The sequence below is a fragment of the Brachyhypopomus gauderio genome, unplaced genomic scaffold (genome assembly GCF_052324685.1).
Source record: "Brachyhypopomus gauderio isolate BG-103 unplaced genomic scaffold, BGAUD_0.2 sc52, whole genome shotgun sequence".
Taxonomy (NCBI): Eukaryota; Metazoa; Chordata; class Actinopteri; order Gymnotiformes; family Hypopomidae; genus Brachyhypopomus; species Brachyhypopomus gauderio.
This window is the reverse complement of record NW_027506877.1, coordinates 1,771,289-1,795,748: the sequence shown is the minus strand read 5'-3', so window position 1 is coordinate 1,795,748 and position 24,460 is coordinate 1,771,289. Positions and strand designations below refer to the sequence as shown.

Below are 24,460 nucleotides of genomic sequence, written 5' to 3'. Positions count from 1 at the left end.
CACCTGCATTACAGAGAGAGAGAGAGAGAGAGAGAGAGAGAGAGAGAGAGAGAGAGAGAGAGAGAGAGAGAGAGAGAGAGAGAGAGAGAGAGAGTGTACAAGGAGAGGCTAAATGATTGTGAGAGAGAACAGGCTACCAGTACTGTGTCCCAGTGGTTAACGGGATTAGTGTGGTGAGTATTCTCTCTGAGGTACTTCTGTGGGATTGAAGACATTCTACATTTCAGCTGCTGCTATGTGCACACGTCTCAAACGTGGTACTGTATGTGTTTGTGGGAGTGCAGCCATGTGTGTCTGTGTTTATGTGTGCATGTCTGGATCTGTGTGTATGTACGTGTGTGTGTACATGTCTGTGTGTGCATGCTTGTCTGTGTGTGTCTGTATGTCTGTGTGCATGCTTTTCTGTGTCTGTGTCTCTTTGTGCATGCTTGTCTGTCTATATACATGTCCGTGTGTTTGTGTGTCTGTATGTGTGCGCGTGTGTGTGTGCTTGTCTGTGTGTGTGTGTGTGTGTGTGTGTGTGTGTGTGTATGTGTTTGTCTGTGTATGTGTGTGTGTGTGTGTGTGTGTGTGTGTATGTGTGTGTGTGTGTGTGTGTGTGTATGTGTGTGTGTGTGTGTGTGTGTGTGTCCATGGCCTCTGGGGAGCTCTGCACTTACAGGCCCTTCGTGCTTCTGGTGAAGCAGTGGGGCTCAAAAGAACGATTGAGGGGACTTTGCCTACGTGACACAGTGTGCATACCCAGAAAACACCACTCCCACTACCACACACCCACACACTCCCACACACCAACCACACACACACACACACACTCCCACTACCACACACCCACACACTCCCACACACCAACCACACACCCACCACACACACACACACTACCACACACCCACACACTCCCACACACCCACCACACACCCACCACACACACACACACACACACACACACACTCCCACTACCACACACCCACACACTCCCACACACCCACCACACACACACACACACACTCCCACTACCACACACCACACACTCCCACCACACACACACACACTCTCTCACTACCACACACCCACACACACCCACCCTACCGCACACCCACTACCACACACATTCCCACTACCACACACCACTACCACACCAACTACCGCACACACACTCCCACACACCCACCACACACACACACACTACCGCACACACACACTACCGCACACCCACCACACACACTACCGCACACCCACTACCACACCCACTACCACACACTCCCACTACCACACACACTCTCCCACTACCACACACCCACACCCCCACTACCACACACACCCCCCCCCACTACCACACCCACACACTGCCACTACCACACACCCACCACCACCACCACCACCCACACACACTACCACACACATACTCCCACTACCACACACACCAACTATCACACACCCACCTCCCACTACCACACACACACTCCCCACTCCTTTAGATTCTGCCTCACATTTATTTGAAATCACCATATACAGCAAATAATCGTCCTCATTGCACAAGCTCCTCATCACAAGCACAAAGTACAAATAGCACCACACACACGTTAAATAGTACACACACACACACACACACACACACACACACACACACACACACACACACACACCTCACACACCTCAGATAGTACACACACACCACACACACACACACACCTCAGATAGTACACACACACCACACACACCTCAGATAGTACACACACACCTCAGATAGTACACACACCACACACACACACCTCAGATAGTACACACACCACACACACACCTCAGATAGTACACACACCACACACACACCTCAGATAGTACACACACACACACGCACACACACACACACACCCCTCAGATAGTACACACACACACACACACACACACACACCACACACACTCCTCAGATAGTACACGCACACACCACACACACTCCTCAGATAGTACACGCACACACCACACACACTCCTCAGATAGTACACGCACACACCACACACTCCTCAGATAGTACACGCACACACCACACACTCCTCAGATAGTACACGCACACACCACACACTCCTCAGATAGTACACGCACACACCACACACACTCCTCAGATAGTACACGCACACACCATCTAACAGATGCACACCAAAGAACAGCATCAAATATTCACTCAAATCTTCAACATGTGCTCTTTCCCTCTCTGCACGTGTAGAAGAAAAAAGTGCAAGAAAAAAAAAGAGTGAGACAGGAAAGAGGGAGAGGGGGGGGACAGAGTCAATGAGGGCAGAGAGAGAGAGACAGAGATCAGAGAGACAGAGAGGAGAGAGAGACCAAGCTGACTCCTTTCCAAGAAACTCCCCTTAGCAACAGCCCTAGCATAGTCTGTGCCCTATTGGCTAGCTGACAGCACACATCACAATCCCATGCAGGACCCTTCCACCAATGAGATGCCTGCACAGTTCTTAGCTTCAGGGGGAGCTGGGCTTTTTTGGATTCCATGTTCGCCATGGCAACTGAAGCCTGCTCCTGGCCTAGAGGTGGCCTGTGAAGAAAACAGAGAGGCACGCACACACCGGCACACGTGCACTCTCCAGCAACACACTCCAGAGAGGCACGCACACACCGGCACACGTGCACTCTCCAGCAACACACTCCAGAGAGGCACGGTTAAACCACTCACTTCTCTGCAGAGGCCCTGCTCAAGAGCAGACACACAAACACAAACTGTGGTGCACAAACGCACACAAACTCACGCTTCACCCAGGCCAGGAGCAACAAACATGTGCCACTTTAGCAGTGGAAGAAGGCGGTGGGGCCTGGATGGTAAAGTGCACCGCACTGGTGAGACTCAGAATCACACTAACCACACAAGCATCTCTCAGGCTGACCTACTGTAAGGTTTTTCATATCACATCAAGCCTCAAGAAGTGGAGTCAAATCAAGAGTCATACCAACACATGCCAAGATGAACTCCTCACGTGTTCCCTTCACGTGTGCCCCAAGCACATAGGCATATGGTGTGCAACACATCCCGAAACAAACCCTGTCCTAGTGAAAACACGGCAGTTCTACCTCCAACCTCAGCGACGTGTCTACAGCGCGGCCCAGGAGAACCGTGACATCGCTGCACCAGGGACGGAGCGACGCCAAACACCTCAACAACCTCCTCATCTGCAAGTTCAACACTGCCACTGTAAACAAAACACCCTCTACATTTCAGAATCTTTTTGAGGGACATGCACATGCTCATGTGGGCACACACACACACACACACACACACACACACACACACACACACACACGCTGTAACATAGAGAGAATATGGGACTAGCAGACCTTGAACAGGTTTGAGTCTTAAACCTGTTACAGACCCTTATCAGAGAAATGTGAACAGATATATCTATACACAAGCTAAAAGGGAAGAAGAGAGAGAGAATGAGAAGAGGACAGAGAGAGAGAGAGAAAGAGAGAGGGAGAGAGAGAGAGAGAGAGAGAGGGGGTCCTTTGTTGGTGGGCTTCGAGAGGACAGTCTCATTCTTCAGCCCCGGGTGAAGGGCAAACAAAGACTCTGTAAAGCACACGACACAAACGACTCCGTGTCCATGTGAAGGGTGAACACGTGTGTGCATGCACGTGTGCACCACAGAGTCTATCACAATCCAATACACTGTTCACACAAGATAACGCAGAAGAGGGGTGTGTGTGTGTGTGTGTGTCCATGCAAGTGTGTGAGGGTCTGTCGACTCCATTCACATACAGCCATTTTTAGGGCCATCAATATTAAGAGCAGGTAATTAAAAGTAATGACAGCACTTCCATGAAGCTTTGGGCAACAAGCTCAGTCTGAGTAGCTAATTAACTCCCACATTAACGACCCTCTCCAGATTCTTTAGGAGTTAGACACATCACATATGGCTACGTGGGGGTGTGCTACTAAAACAGAGAGAGGCATGGTTGATATATTTGCTCAAAATCACATGGATGTAATGGACCCACACACACTGCCTTGTGTGTTTGTGGGCTAATTTCCATTAATTTGCGTCTTTCTGCAGCTAAATAGTGCTATGATTGCACCTACACCATAACCACAGCACAAAAGGAAACCTTTCAGCTTTTCAATTAAAAAGCTGTATTTAAAGTGGTGTGTTTTTATGAAAATATATGTATAAAGAAATTTCTTGTGTGGCCAGCAAAATGTCTCCACAACTATTTTTTTAATTGTTTGTGGTTTGTGGTCATGATGGGGGGATATTTGGTCACACTAAACCACACACCAAATGTCAGCTGTACCACAGGTCATTCAGACGTGTGGGTCTGCGTGCTTGTTTGTGAGTACGGTTTGTCAACAGGATTCTTACTATGATTGATGGTTTTCCTGAACTGAGAGTAATAATTGTTTAAATCTTCTCATCCTACCAGGGCTCATATCTCCCACTGAGTGGAAGGCAGAGATCCAGACCCCAAAGCGTCTGACTCCAGCTGTGAACCACCACTTGTCTACACCATCAAGTGCATCGGTCTCATCCACTACGGTCATGGATATGGCACATGGCCCCACTGTGGGTCAAACTCGAGTTCCAACAGAACCGGGATCTGTTAATGTGTGTACAAGTATGTGAAATAACCCCACGGCCCAACACACACATTCCCTCTCTGACTGAGAGTCTAAATGGATGGTGATGTTTGGCTTTTGTATCACAGGACAAAACCACCCAGACAAGACACACACACACACACACACACGAAGGCTTATTACCACAGTGACATGTCACTCCCCCACTGATCAGTTATTCAACTCACAGACCAACCAGAGGTTAATGAGTTCTTAGGGAAAGAGAGCGAGAGGGTCAGTGTGTGAGAGGGAGAGGTGGGGGAGAGATGGCAGGGTATGATTGATTCTACCGAGAGGAGCAGCATCTGGGTAATGTCTGCCTGCGTAGGGGTGAGGCAGAGGACAACGCGTGTGCTTGTGCATGTGTGTGTGTATGTGCAGAGAGAGCGTGAGTGTGATTACTGTGTTTGTCCACACGACCTAAACACGCTGCAGATCTTGGCAACAGTACTGCTACACTATGTAGGCCTATAAGGCTATAGACGAGTTCCTGTACACCACAACCCCAGACCCCTCTCTCTCTCCTCCACCACAACCCCAGACCCCTCTCTCTCCTCCACCACAACCCCAGACCCCTCTCTCTCTCCTCCACCACAACCCCAGACCCCTCTCTCTCCTCCACCACAACCCCAGACCCCTCTCTCCTCCACCACCACAACCCCAGACCCCTCTCTCTCTCCTCCACCACAACCCCAGATCCCTCTCTCCTCCTCCACCACAACCCCAGACCCCTCTCTCCTCCACCACCACAACCCCAGACCCCTCTCTCCTCCTCCACCACAACCCCAGACCCCTCTCTCCTCCACCACCACAACCCCAGACCCCTCTCTCCTCCACCACAACCCCAGACCCCTCTCTCTCTCCTCCACCACAACCCCAGACCCCTCTCTCCTCCACCACCACAACCCCAGACCCCTCTCTCCTCCTCCACCACAACCCCAGACCCCTCTCTCCTCCACCACCACAACCCCAGACCCCTCTCTCCTCCTCCACCACAACCCCAGACCCCTCTCTCCTCCTCCACCACAACCCCAGACCCCTCTCTCCTCCACCACAACCCCAGACCCCTCTCTCCTCCACCACAACCCCAGACCCCTCTCTCCTCCTCCACCACAACCCCAGACCCCTCTCTCCTCCTCCACCACAACCCCAGACCCCTCTCTCTCCTCCACCACAACCCCAGACCCCTCTCTCTCTCCTCCACCACAACCCCAGACCCCTCTCTCCTCCTCCACCACAACCCCAGACCCCTCTCTCCTCCTCCACCACAACCCCAGACCCCTCTCTCCTCCACCACCACAACCCCAGACCCCTCTCTCCTCCACCACCACAACCCCAGACCCCTCTCTCCTCCTCCACCACAACCCCAGACCCCTCTCTCCTCCACCACAACCCCAGACCCCTCTCTCCTCCTCCACCACAACCCCAGACCCCTCTCTCCTCCTCCACCACAACCCCAGACCCCTCTCTCCTCCTCCACCACAACCCCAGACCCCTCTCTCCTCCACCACAACCCCAGACCCCTCTCTCCTCCACCACAACCCCAGACCCCTCTCTCCTCCACCACAACCCCAGACCCCTCTCTCCTCCTCCACCACAACCCCAGACCCCTCTCTCCTCCACCACAACCCCAGACCCCTCTCTCCTCCTCCACCACAACCCCAGACCCCTCTCTCCTCCTCCACCACAACCCCAGACCCCTCTCTCCTCCACCACAACCCCAGACCCCTCTCTCCTCCTCCACCACAACCCCAGACCCCTCTCTCCTCCACCACAACCCCAGACCCCTCTCTCCTCCTCCACCACAACCCCAGACCCCTCTCTCCTCCACCACCACAACCCCAGACCCCTCTCTCCTCCTCCACCACAACCCCAGACCCCTCTCTCCTCCTCCACCACAACCCCAGACCCCTCTCTCCTCCTCCACCCCCTCAGAGTTTCTGTCTCCATATTCATTCCTTCCTTCCCTGCAAGGGCCCCTCTTACACAAAAGCCTGGTGCAACAAAGAACGGAGGGCAATGACCCAAACCAGAGAGAGAGAGAGAGAGAGAGAGAGAGAGAGAGAGAGAGAGAGAGAGAGGGTGATTAGCTCACCGTGCTGAGGGGGAGGGGACCGAATCAAGCACAATGTGTTGGGTTTTGATAACCAAAAAGTGCTTTTGAGGGGCAGGAGAAGACTGCATACATCACTGGATATCCCTTCCTGTGTAAAGGAAAGCATGCACAGATGTAGAGACCCACACACACACACACACACACTATTTAGCCCCGCGTTTCACCTCGTTTGAGACGCTTCATCTTCCTGTCACTCCTTTGCCAGACGGCAGCCTGCACCTGTGCCGGCCGACTACTGATCTCTCCGCCCACCCATCTCTGCCTCTTGTCCACACTCCACCCCCCTCTCCACCCACACTCCACCCCCCTCTCCACCCACACTCCACCCCCCTCTCCACCTTCACTCCACCCCCCTCTCCACCCACACTCCACCCCCCTCTCCACCCACACTCCACCCCCCTCTCCACCCACACTCCACCCCCCTCTCCACCTTCACTCCACCCCCCTCTCCACCCTCACTCCACCCCCCTCTCCACCCACACTCCACCCCCCTCTCCACCTTCACTCCACCCCCCTCTCCACCCTCACTCCACCCCCCTCTCCACCCACACTCCACCCCCCTCTCCACCCACACTCCACCCCCCTCTCCACCTTCACTCCACCCCCCTCTCCACCCTCACTCCACCCCCCTCTCCACCCACACTCCACCCCCCTCTCCACCCACACTCCACCCCCCTCTCCACCCTCACTCCACCCCCCTCTCCACCCACACTCCACCCCCCTCTCCACCCACACTCCACCCCCCTCTCCACCCTCACTCCACCCCCCTCTCCACCCACACTCCACCCCCCTCTCCACCCACACTCCACCCCCCTCTCCACCTTCACTCCACCCCCCTCTCCACCCTCACTCCACCCCCCTCTCCACCCACACTCCACCCCCCTCTCCACCCACACTCCACCCCCCTCTCCACCCACACTCCACCCCCCTCTCCACCCACACTCCACCCCCCTCTCCACCCTCACTCCACCCCCCTCTCCACCCACACTCCACCCCCCTCTCCACCCACACTCCACCCCCCTCTCCACCCTCACTCCACCCCCCTCTCCACCCTCACTCCACCCCCCTCTCCACCCACACTCCACCCCCCTCTCCACCCACACTCCACCCCCCTCTCCACCTTCACTCCACCCCCCTCTCCACCCTCACTCCACCCCCCTCTCCACCCACACTCCACCCCCCTCTCCACCCACACTCCACCCCCCTCTCCACCCACACTCCACCCCCCTCTCCACCCACACTCCACCCCCCTCTCCACCCTCACTCCACCCCCCTCTCCACCCACACTCCACCCCCCTCTCCACCCACACTCCACCCCCCTCTCCACCCTCACTCCACCCCCCTCTCCACCTTCACTCCACCCCCCTCTCCACCCTCACTCCACCCCCCTCTCCACCTTCACTCCACCCCCCTCTCCACCCTCACTCCACCCCCCTCTCCACCCACACTCCACCCCCCTCTCCACCCACACTCCACCCCCCTCTCCACCCTCACTCCACCCCCCCTCTCCACCCTCACTCCACCCCCCTCTCCACCCACACTCCACCCCCCTCTCCACCCCTCACTCCACCCCCCTCTCCACCCCTCACTCCACCCCCCTCTCCACCCACACTCCACCCCCCTCTCCACCCACACTCCACCCACACTCCACCCCCCTCTCCACCCACACTCCACCCCCCTCTCCACCCACACTCCACCCCCCTCTCCACCCTCACTCCACCCCCCTCTCCACCCACACTCCACCCCCCTCTCCACCCACACTCCACCCCCCTCTCCACCCTCACTCCACCCACACTCCACCCCCCTCTCCACCCTCACTCCACCCTCACTCCACCCCCCTCTCCACCCTCACTCCACCCACACTCCACCCCCCTCTCCACCCACACTCCACCCCCCTCTCCACCCTCACTCCACCCCCCTCTCCACCCCTCACTCCACCCCCCTCTCCACCCTCTCTCTCCCCTTCCTCTCTTCCCTCGTATAGTTACAGTATGACCAGACCGACTTAGACGTCCTCTGATGTCTGTCGAACACGGATATTCATTTGTGAATACACGTCAGTCTCAACAACACTATCAGGACAGAGTTAGAATGAAGAAGTGTATATTTAAGTGTTTAGTGATTCAGTGACTCCATAATGACTCTATAGACTCATTATTCTACATCCATCGCTTACTGGCCCTGAAATCGCAGCTCCAGATCCAGCTCACTTTGTGCGTTTGAAATCATTTAGGATGACGGAAAGATTCAAATGATGATTTGAAATTAAATTTGACAGCTGATAATGTTGCTACCCTGATGGCTTTACTGAATTGCCAGTCTGTGCCTTATTGATAAACCATTAAGATTCAAGCTTACTTAAGCAAACGAAACCTCGAGCCTCCTTGGTGCGGACACCACTCAAATGAAAGAAGGATCTGGTTTCCATGAACTCAATCCAAGTGCCCTAGATGTGTGATCTAAGCCCAGAATCACAGTGGCCATGTAACATGACAAGCACGGAGACACATGGAGACACACGGAGACACACTGCCCCAGGTAGACGTGTGCGGTTTTGGTCTTTGTCTCACAATTCTGACTTTGCCTTGTGTTTTTATGTCATCAGTGCTGTCTCATTTCTCCCACACTCTTACACACTCATCCACCTCCACCCACCTCCACCCACATGGTGGGTGAAGTAAATGAATCCGAGACACCCCCCCCCCCTTCAATCCATCCTCCCCGTCGCTCCTTCCTCCTTCCGTAGCACGATGTCCTCTCTGTGCGCTCCCCCCGTCTTCCTCCTCCTCCTCCTCCTCCTGACTCAGCTAACAGGCTCCTTGCCTCCTGCCTGCGTCTCTCTGTTCACTCTGGCACACCCACCTTCTGCCACACAGCCATTTCTGGAGTCAAGAGGGTGAAGCGTGAGAAGGTCTCTGAATGTTCGAAGGTCTTCTTCTGGGCCAGGCGTGAGCGTGTACTGTTCTCATGAGCTCTACACGGCCGCCGTTCTTACACGCGTTAACATTTGTAAAGGTGACATCAAGCAGATGTCAGACACAACTGACAGGCCTGTCATGATGACTGATGACAATGTGCACATATGTCTGATGCAGTGAACATCCCAGAAAGCATGTCAATAACACAGTGTTGCTGCCTCTAATAACACAGAGAGCTGCCTCTCTCTCTCTCTCTCTCCCTCACACACACACACACACACACACACACACACACACACACACACCCCCCCCACACACACACACACACACACACATTTCAGAAGTCATCTCATCACACCTCCTATTCCAATCTCAAGCGCACCCAGTCTAGGTGTGAGAGCACTGCTGTCGCTTTTCCACCCTTCCTGCTATAGATGTGCTGCTGCATGTGCAAGGAAGTGTGTCCTGGTGGGGGTCAGAGGACAGGGCAGCAGAATGACTGAGCCCCCCCCCCCCCCCCCCCCCCTTTCTCCTGCCCCAACCATGTACCTCATCTGCCCCCCCACCCCCCCCTTCTGTCCTCATGCAGCTAGAGAAGAAAATTAAGGAACATGAGCTGGATGGCCTTCCAGCAACTCTCCAACACGTGCACGTGTGAGTGTGTGTGTGTGTGTGTGTGTGTGTGTGTGTGTGTGTGTGTGTGCGCGCACATGGAATCCTGCTTCACTGCTTGTGTTTGTATTTCCACGTCCGTTCCACCAGGCTTCTTTTTAAAATAGTACTGGTGAACAAGGCATCTTTCTCCTGCATTCTTTGGCATGCGCTCGACCACCCGTGTTCACGTGTCCACACGCTCGACCACGCGTGTCCACACACTCGACCACGCATTTTCACGTGACCACACACTCGACCATGCGTGTTCACACACTCGACCATGCATGTTCACGTGACCCCACACTCACGTGTGCGTGCACACATGCAATCCACACCGCTCATGATGTGATGGTTAATTTGACAAATGGACAGGCAGAGAGGACACGGGACGTGAACAGAACGTGTCTGCAACATGAGCTCAAATCAACCCATCAGTGCACAGATCGGTTCTGCAGCAGAACACTGGGTACACTGGGTACACTGGGAACACTGGGTACACTGGGAACACTGGGTACACTGACTGAGAACACTGGGCACTGTGTGATGTCCCTGTAGAACCGTCAAACCAACGCAAGAACAAACAAGCCAAGTCCATTTGTGTGTCATCAACAGCGCAGCATTCAGAAGTCCAGACTAACCCAGGGAGCCGAGCCTCTGGGCACTAGGACATGGCCCAGCACCATGCTGAACTGCAGAGCTAAAATAAGGACAGCGGACCTTTACAATGACACCTGAACACACCTGTTGCAGCCCCCTGCACGTTGACGTCTCCATCTCGGCCACGTTGGGAGCGTCGCCGCTGCTCCCCGCACGGCAGAGTCTCACCGCCCGACTGAGCGAGCAGTTGTCCTCAAAAGCCCATACGGCTTCTCGTCCAGAGCGACGTTCATGTTGGCCAACCATTCACTGTGTGGGGGGAGAAAAATCAGTTTCCTCTTTATGAGGTTACATGACTTATTGACACCCCTGCTAACATTTACGACCCACCGTGGGGACCACTGAGCGTCGTTATATACAACAAAGGTGAAACACATTTCTGATACACAATGTAGCCAAAGGTATCTGGACACGTGACCCTCACTTGTAGGATATATCATTCCAAAACACACTTCATTGCAAAGTGATTTTAGGCTCGGGTGCAGCTCCCTGGACACTGTAGGGCTCAGGTTTCCTGCTGAGTGAATCTGCGTGGTCTACTGGTCCACGGCTGAGCTGCTGTCCATTATAACATGCTTTCATTTCACAAATAATAGCAGTTGACCAGGAAAGTTCAAGCAGGGCAAATACATCACAATCTGACTGGCATGTGGTAAAACTGGCATCCCGTGACAGTTAGTGTGAGTTGTTCTACTGTCTGTGTTTGTCTATGGAGAACTCGTGGCTCTGGGCTCAATCTAATAGACCTGTTAGCACACCTGGGTGTGGCTGAAACGAATATTTCACCCAATATTTAGGAAAGGTGTCCATATACCTTTGACTATATAGTGTAATGCAAATTACAGTGAACTTATCCATAATCCATTCAATAATATGTCCCACTATATGTCTGATTTTAGGAAGCTATAAGAGTTCTGTATTTCTGCCTTTGCACAAAGGGGATTTATTCAAGATCCTTTGTCAATGCAAGTGGCGCCATCTAAAGGAAGCTGTAGGTAGGGCATAACGAACCGAGTTCAGAGCAAGTGATGTTGGCTTTAGGGTATGACCAGGTTTGGTTTTCAGTTGCTAGTAAGAGTTAAGGAGAACGTACACATCTTATAATTTAATCATTTACAAATTCCTTTCATCACTTATTTCTTGATGTTGATGCCGGCATGTTCTGTCTGGTGTTGATATTGACTAGGGTTGTCCCGGGATAACATTCTCCAGTGAAAAGCAGGACACTTTTAAAATGACATATTTTCTGGTCTGTATTTCCATTTACCCACTCTGGAGTTGCCAACCAACCGATTGATGTTACACTGATCAAAGGTCAACAGGCAAAGTCAAACAGCAGGTACAGGAGGAAAACAGGCAAATGGTGAGTCTGGTGTAAACAGGAACGTTGAGCTTTGGGTCGCTGAACGACCTTGATTTGGCGAGACGTTCTCCAAATCTGATTTCAGTACAGTTTCAGGTACTCTTATTTTGGGACAGTACAAACAGCATAACGAGTCTCTTGTAAAGGGAAACAGTCAAACTGGATCAGAAAGCTAATCGGCACAAGACCCTGAAGGCAGAAAAATCGCATAAATACTGAACTTCAGATCTTGTGCAAGACCAATGTTATATTCCAATGTTATAGTTTTCATCAGAATTCTTAATATAGCATACATAATATTGGTCACCGAGTCACACATTAGAAATACAGTGACCCTGGAATTTGCACTGTGCATTCATTTCACATGATAGCATAAATAATACTTTTTGTTCTACACAATAAAGCTTTTCATTACGTGAGGTCAATATTAATGACTTGAAATGAAAAGACGAGTACAGAAAGTCTTCGGTGATGTTGTGGCGCCCCCTTGTGGCGGCCGAAAAGAAGCGTTAGGAAAAGGGGGCGGTGACGAGGAGAAGAGAGGAGAAAAAACATGAGGAGAAAAAACATGGCTCAGAAAAAAAACCCCAAACCTTCTTCCTGGAAAATCCTCGAACCCGCCACAACTTCACCACATGACATTTCGGAAAGAAAACGCCACTATACAGTACAATAGCAGGGCCGAATTTAAATAAACGGCCGCAGTTACCTAACAATTAATTATTTATATAAGCACACGATATGCAGAATTCGTTAATCTAATACGAAAACTGCATTGGAGGCTTTAAAATGGTAGTTTTGGGCCATCGGAAGGCTCGGTGAAGGCGGATAAATTGCTGTTACTATGGGCTACTGTAGTAGATTTCAACATCGCGAACTCCCACTCGCTTCCCGCACACCAGTAAAGAGGAACTATGATCTCATCAGTTTCCATATTACTGACAAGAGAGGTCAACTTTTTACATCTCCTCATATCAAAACTGCACGTTAACTCCTACGGCACTCGCTTTCCGTGTATTAAATCTTCTTAATGACGAGACTTGCACCCCATAAGCACATGCAGATGGCGGTTAAAATAAAATGGGAGGGAATTATGCGAGCGGTATTAATCCACGCGATCTCCGTCCAGATCCACTCATTTCGCTGCATATCTGCTGAACGCAGCGTTACATGACATCTTTACAGAAGGTAAAGCCTTTAAAGACTGTAACCTACGGCACATTCCAGCGCTACACTGCTATTAAACTACAGAAAGTCGTTGCCTTACCTGGTAATCCACGAAGGTTTGGACTGGGAGGTGGCTGCTCGCTTCTTCTCATTGTAAAAAAAAAATACTACAAGATCAAAAATGCAACTGCGCAGTTTCTGCCGACACGCAGCACAAACCACGAACACGTTTAAACTCGGAATTGTGCATTTGAATGCGGATCTTCCATAGTCGGTGGTACCAAGGGACACACGCACTTCAATTATGAAAGCGCTGTAGTCGGCGATGAGGATTAACGTGGCTACAAACACTGACAGAGCCACTAAACGCGCTAGTGTTTCCCCCCAAAAAAGGCCCAACATCATTCATAATACTTCTCAACGGATCCACGAACTACAACATCGTGTGTGCAAAAAAAGAAACGCGCACATCAGTTGGTAAAATAATAACCCCGTGGTCGTGGCACCGTGGAGGCGAGCACGTTTCACGCATGCATGTCCACTGAGAAGCGGATCGGACGTGATGGAGCTCCGAGCACCTGGATCACAGCCGCAGAGATGGTCTGGAAATTGCGCAGTTTTAATTCCACATTGCGTCGCCCTCACGCGTCTCTCTCCCCTTGATCTTTGAGCGGAGATCCTCGCTTCCTCCTCCCTGGCCCGCCTCCCTCCTCAAGGGCACTCCGACTTCCCAAAATTTCCAGGATTGCTCCATTCTTTCCCGGGCAGCTGGAAAAACATTCACGGACACGCAATAAATTACCCTCCGCTAAAGTGAAGGTTTTCTCCGCGTCCCGGAACGCAAATGATGGCCGGTTATGAGCGAGATTATGAGCTGATGAACTGTGGTGTCCAGAACTGATACTATGTGTGCTGAATAACGGGATGGTTTGAATGTGCAGCTCAGTGCTCTGGGAGTGTCTGCGACAGCTTTTACAGTTAACCGAATAACCAGATTTCTAACAAGTTAACTGAAAACCAGACAGATAATTGTTAATTAAAGTTGATTAAACGTCTACGAGTACCCTTTATTTACATGCGCTTAAAATGTGCATTATCATCTCCTCATAGAAAGTGCTTATATGGCTCCCGAACCCCCCAAGGCTGATGAAAGGAAAGCGCGTTCATTTGGGTCTGTCTCTCTCACTTCCCCGCTAGACCTCAATGTGGCCTCAATGGATCAGAGGTGGGAACGTTCAACAGCAGTAATGAAGAGTCCCGGGAGACTCTAAAGATGTTGTGCCCTCCCTTTTCCCTTTTGCGTCCATTAAAAAAAATCTGAAGTACTTTGAGCAATTACAATAGCGCCTTGGAGGCCCAATTTAAATTTGAATTCAACATGTTGCTATGAGCACCCCAACAACCAGTTAGTGGTTCACGTTGACTCAGAGCCGCCGCCCACTACACAGACCCTTAAGGTGGCGAGGAAGCCTGGCTCTTTCACACGAGTAGGGCCGTGTGAATGCAGCCTTGAATCGGGCCCCTGCCCGCTCGCCCACACACATGCCCTCACCCACACACTCCCTCGCCCACACACCTTCTCTCACCCACACGACCTCGCCCACACCCTCTCTCACGCGCAAACCCTCTCGCCCACACACCCTCTCTCGCCCACACACCCACACACCCTCTTTCGCCCGCACACCCTCTCTCGCCCACACACCCTCTCTCGCCCGCACACCCTCTCTCACCCGCACACCCTCTCTCGCCCACACACCCTCTCTCACCCCCACACACACCCTCTTTCACCCACACACCCTCTCTCACCCACACATGCCCTCATCCACACACTCCCTCACCTGCACCCTCTCTCACCCACAAACCCCCTCTCTTCCATACACTCTCACTTCCTTCACTTCCTCTTGGAAGAGGTTTCTGAAAAACCTTCAAGAACAAAAATATTTGTTCTTAAAACATAGTTGTTACCCATGTATTAAAATGTACAAAATAAATTTCTTAAATAAATTAAACAGTTCTGTGAACCTTCTGTGATTGAGTTTAATTTTCAAAAACAAAATGTAACACATACATTCATTCACATACAGTCATGCCTGAAAGTATTCATTCAAATTTTGACTTAAATTTACTTTTATTTAACCAGAAATTATATTTTTGACTGGAAACGACACAGGCATCTCCCAGGGGATAATACGATGATGTACAAGAGGCATCATTGTGGGAAAAAATATTTCTCAGCTTTTATTCACATTTGAACAAAAAATTATTCATACCCTTCTCAATAATTAATAGAAAAGCCTTTATTGGCCATTACAGCAAACGCTTCCTGTAATTGCTGACCAGCTTTTTGCACGTCTCCACTGGTATTTTTGTCCATTCATCTTTAGTGTTGAGCTCCAACTCTTTGAGGTTGGAGGGTCTCCTTGCAATCACCCTGATCTTTAGCTCCCTCCACAGATTCTCAATTGGATTCAAGTCAGGACTCTGGCTGGGCCAATGCAAAACATTAATGTTTTTGTCTGCTAACCATTTCTTCACCACTTTGGCTGTGTGTTTTGGGTCGTTGTCGTGCTGAAATGTCCACTGGTTCCCAAGGCCAAGTTTCTCTGCAGACTGCCTGATGTTGTTGTTGAGAATCTTGATGTATTGCTATTTTTTCATGGTGCCATTTACTGTGATCAAGTTTCCTGGTCCATTGGCTGAAAAACACCCCCAAAACATTTCAAATTTTTTATGTATTTAATAATTTATTTTAAATTGTTGGTGATTTATTCTAATCCTTTTTAGTTTTATATAAATTCTTGTTGCTTATTCCCTTGTAAAGTGTCCTTGTGTGTCTTGAAAGGCGCTTATAAATAAAATTCTATTATTATTATTAATATTATTATTATTATTATTATTATTATTATTATTAGGTTCCCACCACCATGTTTGACAGTGGGGATGGTGTTCTTAGGGTTGAAGGCTTCTCTGTTTTTACGCCAAATGGTGGACACATCATTGTGGCCAAACAATTAAACTTTTGTTTCATCTGACCATAAAATCTGACTGGGCAGTCATGGCCTGGCGGTTAGGGAACTGGTCTTGTGACCGGAGGGTCGCAGGTTCGATTCCCAGACCTGAGGCCATGTCTGAGGTGCCCCTGAGCAAGGCCCTAACCCTCAATTGCTCACTTGTATAAAAATGAGATAAAAATGTAAGTCGCTCTGGATAAGGGTGTCAAATGCCATAAATGTAAATGTAAAACAGAACACCAGAAGTCTTCTTCTTTGTCCAGATGAGCATTTGCAAAGGTCAAGTGGGCTTTTGTGTGCCTTTTCTGGAGAAGTGGTGTCCTCCTTGGTCTGCGTCCGTGGAACCCAGCAGTGTGCAGTGTCCGTTGGACTGTCTGCCTTGAGATGTTGCCACCAGCAGAGCCCAGATTCACCAGGATGGCCTTGGTGGAGATCCTTGGATTTTTCTTCACCTCTCTCACTATTCTCCTGGCCAGGTGTCACTTTTGACCACATCTTCTGAGATTTTCCACAGTGCGGAACATCTTGTATTTTTTATTAATACTCGGCACTGTAGCCACTGGAACTTGAAAACATTTTGATATGGCTTTGTAGCCCTTTCCTGACTTGTGAGCGGCCACAATGCACAGCCGCAGGTCCTTAGTGAGCTCCTTTGTCTTAGCCATGACTGTCCACAAACCAACTGCAGAGAGCTGCTGTTTTTCTCCTGTTGAGTTGATTAAAACAGCTGTTCCCAATTAATCAGGATAATTAGGATGCTTTAAAACAGCTTGGACTATTTGGAATGGTATAGAACTTTAGATTTCCCCCATATACTGTGACAGTTTTCAAAGGGTATAAATAATTTTGGACATGCCACTTTTTGTTCAAATGTGAATAAAAGCTGAGAAATATTTTTTCCCACAATGATGCCTCTTGTACATCATCGTATTATCTCCTGGGAGATGCCTGTGTCATTCCCAGTCAAAAATATAATTTCTGGTTAAATAAAAGTAAATTTAAGTCAAGATTTGCCAGGGGTATGATTTTGATACCGTGTTTCACCAACGAGACTCAAAGCAGTGTCACTTCATGCCGCGAGTTTCCCGTTTTCCACTACGCCGGAAAAAAGTATTTTAAAACTATTAGCGGCTCGCTAGGCTTGTAAACAAACCGCGCACCACGAAGATGTAGCAGTGTGTCGCCCTCAGAGCTGATGAGGTAACCGGGCCACGGCACAGACTGTGCCCTAAGGGCGTACTCACACTAGGCACGGTTTGCTGGTTCCGTGCTGGGGCCCGGTTATCCCCCCCTCCCCACTCCCCCTCCGGCCTGCACTCACACTGGCTTCATCAACCCGGCCCGAGCACGCTTACGTCACCACAACGTGACTTTATTTGGAAAAAAAGCGCGCTCGCACAACACTATGGAGTTCACGATTCTCTTTTTATTAACACAACGATTGTCTGCTAATCGCTTTGCCGCTATGACTGTTTAACGTGAGCGTCGCATCCCTAACGTCATGTTTGAGTTCCAGCGAAATGAACCAATCAGACGAGGCACCAAGCGGGCCCGGGCACGGATAGCGCTCACACTAGAAGCGAACCGTGCCCGAGTCCACATGAATCGTGCCCTAGCCCACCTCTTCAAGTGGGCCTGAGCACGGTTAACTGATCCGGGCCCGGGCACGGTTGGAGCGCTCACACTAGCCAAACGAACCGTGCTTCGGCAGGCAACCGTGCCCGGGCCCGGATCACAGAGCCTAGTGTGAGTAGGTGAGAGTGTGGACCGGCTGGGGAGCCGCAGTTTGGCCACTCCTGCCTTAGGGCGTACTCACACTAGGCACGGTTTGCTGGTTCCGTGCTGGGGCCCGGTTATCCCCCCTCCCCACTCCCCCTCTGGCCTGCACTCACACTGGCTTCAGCAACCCGGCCCGAGCACGCTTACGTCATCACAACGCCGCTTTATTTGGAAAAAAAACGCGCTCGCACAACACTATGGAGTTCACAATTCTCTTTTTATTGTATTTTTGGAGTCGTTTTGGGAGTGCAGAAACACGGTGCAAGCACAGATTTATCGATAATTTAACACAACGATTGTCTGCTAATCGCTTTGCCGCTATGACTGTTTAACGTGAGTATCGCATCACTGACGTCATGTTTGAGTTCCAGCGAAATGAACCAATTACGCGAGGCACCAAGCGGGCCCGGGCACGGATAGCACTCACACTAGAAGCGAACCGTGCCCGAGTCCACATGAATCGTGCCCTGGCCCACCTCTTCAAGCGGGCCCGAGCACGGTTAACTGATCCGGGCCCGGGCACGGTTGGAGCGCTCACACTAGCCAAACGAACCGTGCTTCGGCAGGCAACCGTGCCCGGGCCCGGATCACAGAGCCTAGTGTGAGTACGCCCTTAGAGAGTGTGACATGTTCAGCACTTTTGCATATAATGACCTAGGCGATGACCTAAAGACTAAATGTTTTGGAGGGTAAGACAATTCAACAGACAATCCGTACAACACATTTTGATAAACACGACATAAGCAATTGATAATGTAAAAAACAGAATTGTCCATGTCCATTTGCAAGATGTACAAAAGCATTTGCAAAATGTGAAACACAATGAGACATGCAATTATGATGTGCACAAGTGACAAGGAGATGTGGAGATTGAATGAACAATTTTGAGAATTTCAATTCTGATCTGAGAAATGAACCAAATCGACTGAGAAAAACTGAAAGGCTACATAGCTTAGCTAGCTAGTTAATCGCTTGTTAACTTCAAGGATGTTATGTTTCTCTTGCAAATCGTATCACTTATTCGAGTTATCTCCTGCGCCGCTACCTGGCCTATCTCAAGTTTTCCTCCATCTGTTTCTCTTCCTATCTGTTATTCATTTATTTTGGGAAGGTTTTGTTGTGGCTTTTTTTTTGCCTGTAGCCAGATACTTTCCCTGGCGTTCTTGCTTTCGTTTTTATGCGACGAGTTTTCTCCACGTCCTTTGAGTTGCCATTGTTATTTTTCTCCCCTCTCGCTACGGGTGAGTTTAGCTTTTTATGCCTTGAGTTTTCCCGCATCGTTTTGTGTTTTTGTCAATGCGTGAGAGTTTGCAACCCTGAGACAGCTATTTGTTGTGAAACAAAGTAGTTACAATTTCAAGCATTTTCAAGTACTTTAGCCTAAATTCCAGTACTTTTCAAACCTGAAACACAGGTAAATGTTCTTTCCCCTGTTTTTGAGGGGTGTTTCTTTATACTACCAGATATAGTTTCGGACAACACTGCAAAGAATGTGACGCGGAAAGTATAAACGCCTCCACTGTTTGCGCGAGGTGAGCGGAGTTGTGTGCTACGGTCACTCGCGAAAGTATAAACATAGTTTCGTCAACAGTCAGAGCAGATATCAACGTTCAGCTATCCCCCTCCTCAAAAATGGCTAAACATAAGGTGGACACTGAGAACAGGGGGTTTCAAGCCAGGTGGGAGGCAGAGTACATGTTCACGGAGGTAAAAGGTAAACCTGTAGACACACAGCCCCCCTCCGTGGGTCTTACTGGACAGCTCTGCGTTGCGGTCGGCACGAAAAGAGTTCAGGCCGTCCATCTGAATGGCGGAGTCCGAAATGGAGCTCGGTAGCCACGTCTCCGTGAAAACGAACACGCAGCAGTCTCTGAACTCGCACTGGGTTGTCCGCTGAATCCGTAGGTAGTCCTGTTTGTTTTCCAGGGAGCAGACGTTCGCGAGGAGAATAGATGGCACGGCAGGACGGCTGGAGTTAGCCATTAGCCTAACGCGGACTCCGGCTCTCTTTCCGTGCTTCCGGCTCCTCGTGCACCGCTTGCGAGGAGCCCTTCTCCATACAGCAGGCCTCGGAAACACCGTGGACCTTAGCAGGCCTGATGCTAACAGCTCCACTCGCAGATCAACCGATCAAAGTTTCCAGGTTTAGTAGGGTCTGTCGGTCGTAGGAGTGGGTACTGGTCGTTTCTTGTAGCGAACTAACATATGGTAGAGAGTTCGGTTCGGGTTTATGGCAACGAATAAATGAAAAAGCACCGTGTTCTGTTTCCAGAGTGGCCGCTGTGACTGCTCGCACCGCCATCTTGGTAATTTTAATAAACATTGAACCAGTCCGGCCCTCGGCTTGTAGTAAATTTGGTTTTTTGGCCCTCGGTGTATTTGACTGACATCCCTGAGTTAGATGAAACATTCACACACAGAGTTAGGAACTGTATTGATGCTGTGGCACCAAAGGTAACTAAAATTATCTCTGGTAAAATTAAGATGCCCTGGAGAAACACTCCATCTATTATAAAATTTAGGCAAGATTGTAGGCAAGCTGAGAGTCGTTGGCAAAGGTCAAAATTGCAAGTACATTTTGATATTTATAAAACAATACTGCAGAATTACAACAGTGAAATGAAATTAGCAAGGAAAAACTACTTCTCTACCTTAATCAATTCATCCAATACTAACTCAGCTGCCTTGTTCAGAAGTATAGATCAGCTAGTAAACCCCACCTCCTGTGTCTTCCCTGAAACAGTTTCAGTGAATAAATGTGAGGAGTTTGCTATATTTTTTAGCGACAAGATTACTAATATAAGGCAGAACATAGCAACAAGCACTAATAGACCATCAACCCTTATCAGTTACTCAGCCTAACTTTAATATGTCTTATTTCCAAGAGGTTGACATGGTAACACTACTTGATGTGATTTCATCACATCCTCTACATGTGAACTGGACCCTTTACCAACATGCTTTTTCAAGCAGATTCTGAACTCATTAATTAATGAAGTTCTAAAGATTGTTAATCAGTCTCTGCAACTGGGAGAATTCCCTAATATTCTTAAAACTGCCATGGTTAAACCACTATTAAAGAACAGAAATCTTGATCCCACAGTTCTCAATAACCATCAATCTAAATCTAACCTTTCCTTTCTTAGCAAAATCATTGAAAAAGTTGTCAATCCAGCTGAATGATTATGTCAAAGTAAATTAGATAAATTACACTTTTCAGTTTGGTTTCAGAGTTCTCCACAGCACTGAAACAGCACCAGTTAAGGTAGTAAATGATCTGAGATTGAACAAGGATGCAGGCAAACTCTCAGTCCTTTTTCTGCTAGATTTAAGTGCCGCTATTGACACCGTTGATCATGAAATACTTCTTGGTCGACTACAGAGCTGGGTAGGCCTTAGTGGCTTAGTCTTAGACTGGTTTAGATCGTATCTAACTGGGTGTGATTACTATGTTGCATTAGGTACCTCTTCCTCCACACGTCAAAAAATAAATAACTTGTGGCGTCCCCCAAGGATCAATTCTTGGGCCGTTACTGTTCAACCTATATATGCTTCCGTTACCACATATCATTAACAAACATGGTATTAGTTATTATCAATATGCAGATGACACTCAACTTTACATTTCTCTAGATCCTAAAGCCCTAAAATCAATTTGCTCACTGTTTGACTGCATAGGTGATATACAGACATGGATGTCTGAAAATTTTCTGCAATTAAATAAATAGAAGACAGAGGTTCTTGTTCTTGGTAGTGATTCACAAAGGAATGATGTCCAGATTTATTTAAATCAAATGAATCTGAACGCCAAACTATGTGTTAAGAACCTGGGTGTCACCTTTGATAATGAGGTCAGCTTCAAATCACACATCATGACTACATGCAAGACAGCTTATTTTCACCTTCGAAACATTGCTAAGGTCCGAGATATGCTCTCTCCTGCTGACAGTGAACAACTTGTCCATGCATTTATCACATCAAGGTTAGATTATTGTAACGCTGTTCTATCTGCTCTTCCAAAGAGCTCTATTTCTCACCTACAGCGAGTTCAGAACGCTGCTGCAAGGGTTCTGACCCACAGGAGAAAGAGAGATCATATTACACCTGCACTCCATTCATTGCACCGGTTACCTGTCAGCTTTAGAATAGATTTTAAGGTTCTAGTGATGGTTTTTAAATGTCTTCATGGTCTTGCTCCTCTTTACGTCAGTGAAATGATGATTAGATATGTTCCAGTCAGATCTCTCAGGTCTTCAAACAGTAATCTACTGGTTATTCCTAAAAGCCGATTAAAGATTGGCGAGGGTGCTTTTAGCCACTATAGCCCAAAGCTCTGGAACTCTCTTCCTGAAGAGCTCAGAGGCATTTCATCCCTGCATAGCTTCAAGAGTCTCAAAACTTTCCTGTTTAGATCTGCTTTTAGTTAAGTACTTTACTTTTAAACTTTTATTATTATTATTATTATCTACCAGGAAATTCTAGAGCTCTTAATGCTTCCCTCTGCTAACAAGCTTTTTGGAGATGAAAATGTAATTTTCCAGCAGGAATTGGCACCTGTCCACACTGCCAAAAAATACCTGGTTTAATAGCCACAGTATCAGTAAGCTTGACTGGCCAGCAAACTCACCTGACCTAAACCCCATAGAGAATCTATGGGATATTGTCAAGAGGAAGATGAGAGACACCAGACCCAACAATGCAGACGAGCTGAAGGCTGCGATCAAAGCAACCTGGGTAGATTTGGAAGATCTTGAGTTGGACTCAAGCAGCATGTGAAAAGAAAACTTAACATGACCAATGAGAATATTACACACGTCACATCGATACTGATTAATATGGAAATTTTATTACAAACACATGTTGCATTCAATGTCACTTTGATTACCTTCATCTTACAATGCTTGTTGTATCCTCTGCTGTTCCATTCGAGTTGTGCTCAAATTGTATGGGTGGAAAAATGAAAGAGACCAAGTCAGCCAAAACTCATGAAGAGTAAAACATATAAAATGTCATTTCATTTATTATGATTCAGTAATGAAAATATTGGTGTCCTGTATCAAACTGTCTTCAATGTCTATACCTTTTAGTTATCAGGAGCATTCTGCTGTCCATTTGGAAGATCTTGAGGTGGACTCAAGCAGCATGTGAATAGAAAAGTCAACATGACCAATGACAATATTACACACTAGTGTCACATCGATTACTGATTAATATGGAAATTTTATTATGTACACACGTTGTATTCAATGTGTCTTTGCTTACCTTCATCTTACAATGCTTGTTGTATCCTCTGCTGTTCCATTCGAGTTGTGCTCAAATAGTATGGGTGGAAAAATAAGAAAAACCAAATCAACCAAGACTCATACTGAGTGACAAATGTAAAACGTCATCCCATTCATTATGATTCAGTAATGAAAATATTGGTGTCCTGTATCAAACTGTCTTCAATGTCTATACCTTTTAGTTATCAGGAGCATTCTGCTGTCCATTTGGAACATCTTGAGGTGGACTCAAGCAGCATGTGAATAGAAAAGTCAACATGACCAATGACAATATTACACACTAGTGTCACATCGATTACTGATTAATATGGAAATTTTATTATGTACACACGTTGTATTCAATGTGTCTTTGCTTACCTTCATCTTACAATGCTTGTTGTATCCTCTGCTGTTCCATTCGAGTTGTGCTCAAATAGTATGGGTGGAAAAATAAGAAAAACCAAATCAACCAAGACTCATACTGAGTCTTCAATGTCTTCAATGTCTATACCTTTTAGTTATCAGGAGCATTCTGCTGTCCATTTGGAAGATCTTATGGTGAGATCTCTTAAGACTCAACATGACCAATCAGAGTTTAAAACACTAGTGTCACATCAATTACCGATTAATATGGAAATGTTCTTATGTACACACGTTGTATTCAATATGTCTTGGCTTACCTTCATCTTACAATGCATGTTGTATCCTCTGCTGTTCCATTCGAGTTGTGCTCAAATAGTAAGGGTGTAAAAATAAGAAAAACAAATTCAACCGAGACTCATACTGAGTGAAAAATGTAAAACGTCATTATTGAAGGCCTTATTGATGGTGGGCCAGAGAAATAACAAATGCATCATGAAGAACAGGTCGCTCCCTAAGAGAGGAACCTGATTTTAGCCTGATCCAACATCATTTA

At 48.5% G+C, this 24,460-nt stretch overlaps 1 protein-coding gene across 7 annotated transcripts in view; it reads right to left on the bottom strand.

The window, feature by feature from the left end:
* The window catches only part of kdm6ba (lysine (K)-specific demethylase 6B, a), a 102,563-nt gene extending 88,397 nt beyond the window's left edge, over positions 1 to 14,166 (bottom strand). For all 7 annotated transcript variants that reach the window (XR_013124450.1, XR_013124461.1, XR_013124462.1 and 4 more), the window contains exons 1-2: positions 13,594 to 14,166; positions 11,048 to 11,212 (exon numbers count right to left, since the gene is read on the bottom strand). The gene's annotated coding sequence lies outside the window, so the exon portion shown is untranslated. The remainder of the gene's footprint in view (positions 1 to 11,047; positions 11,213 to 13,593) is intronic.
* Positions 14,167 to 24,460: the final 10,294 nt, after the last annotated feature.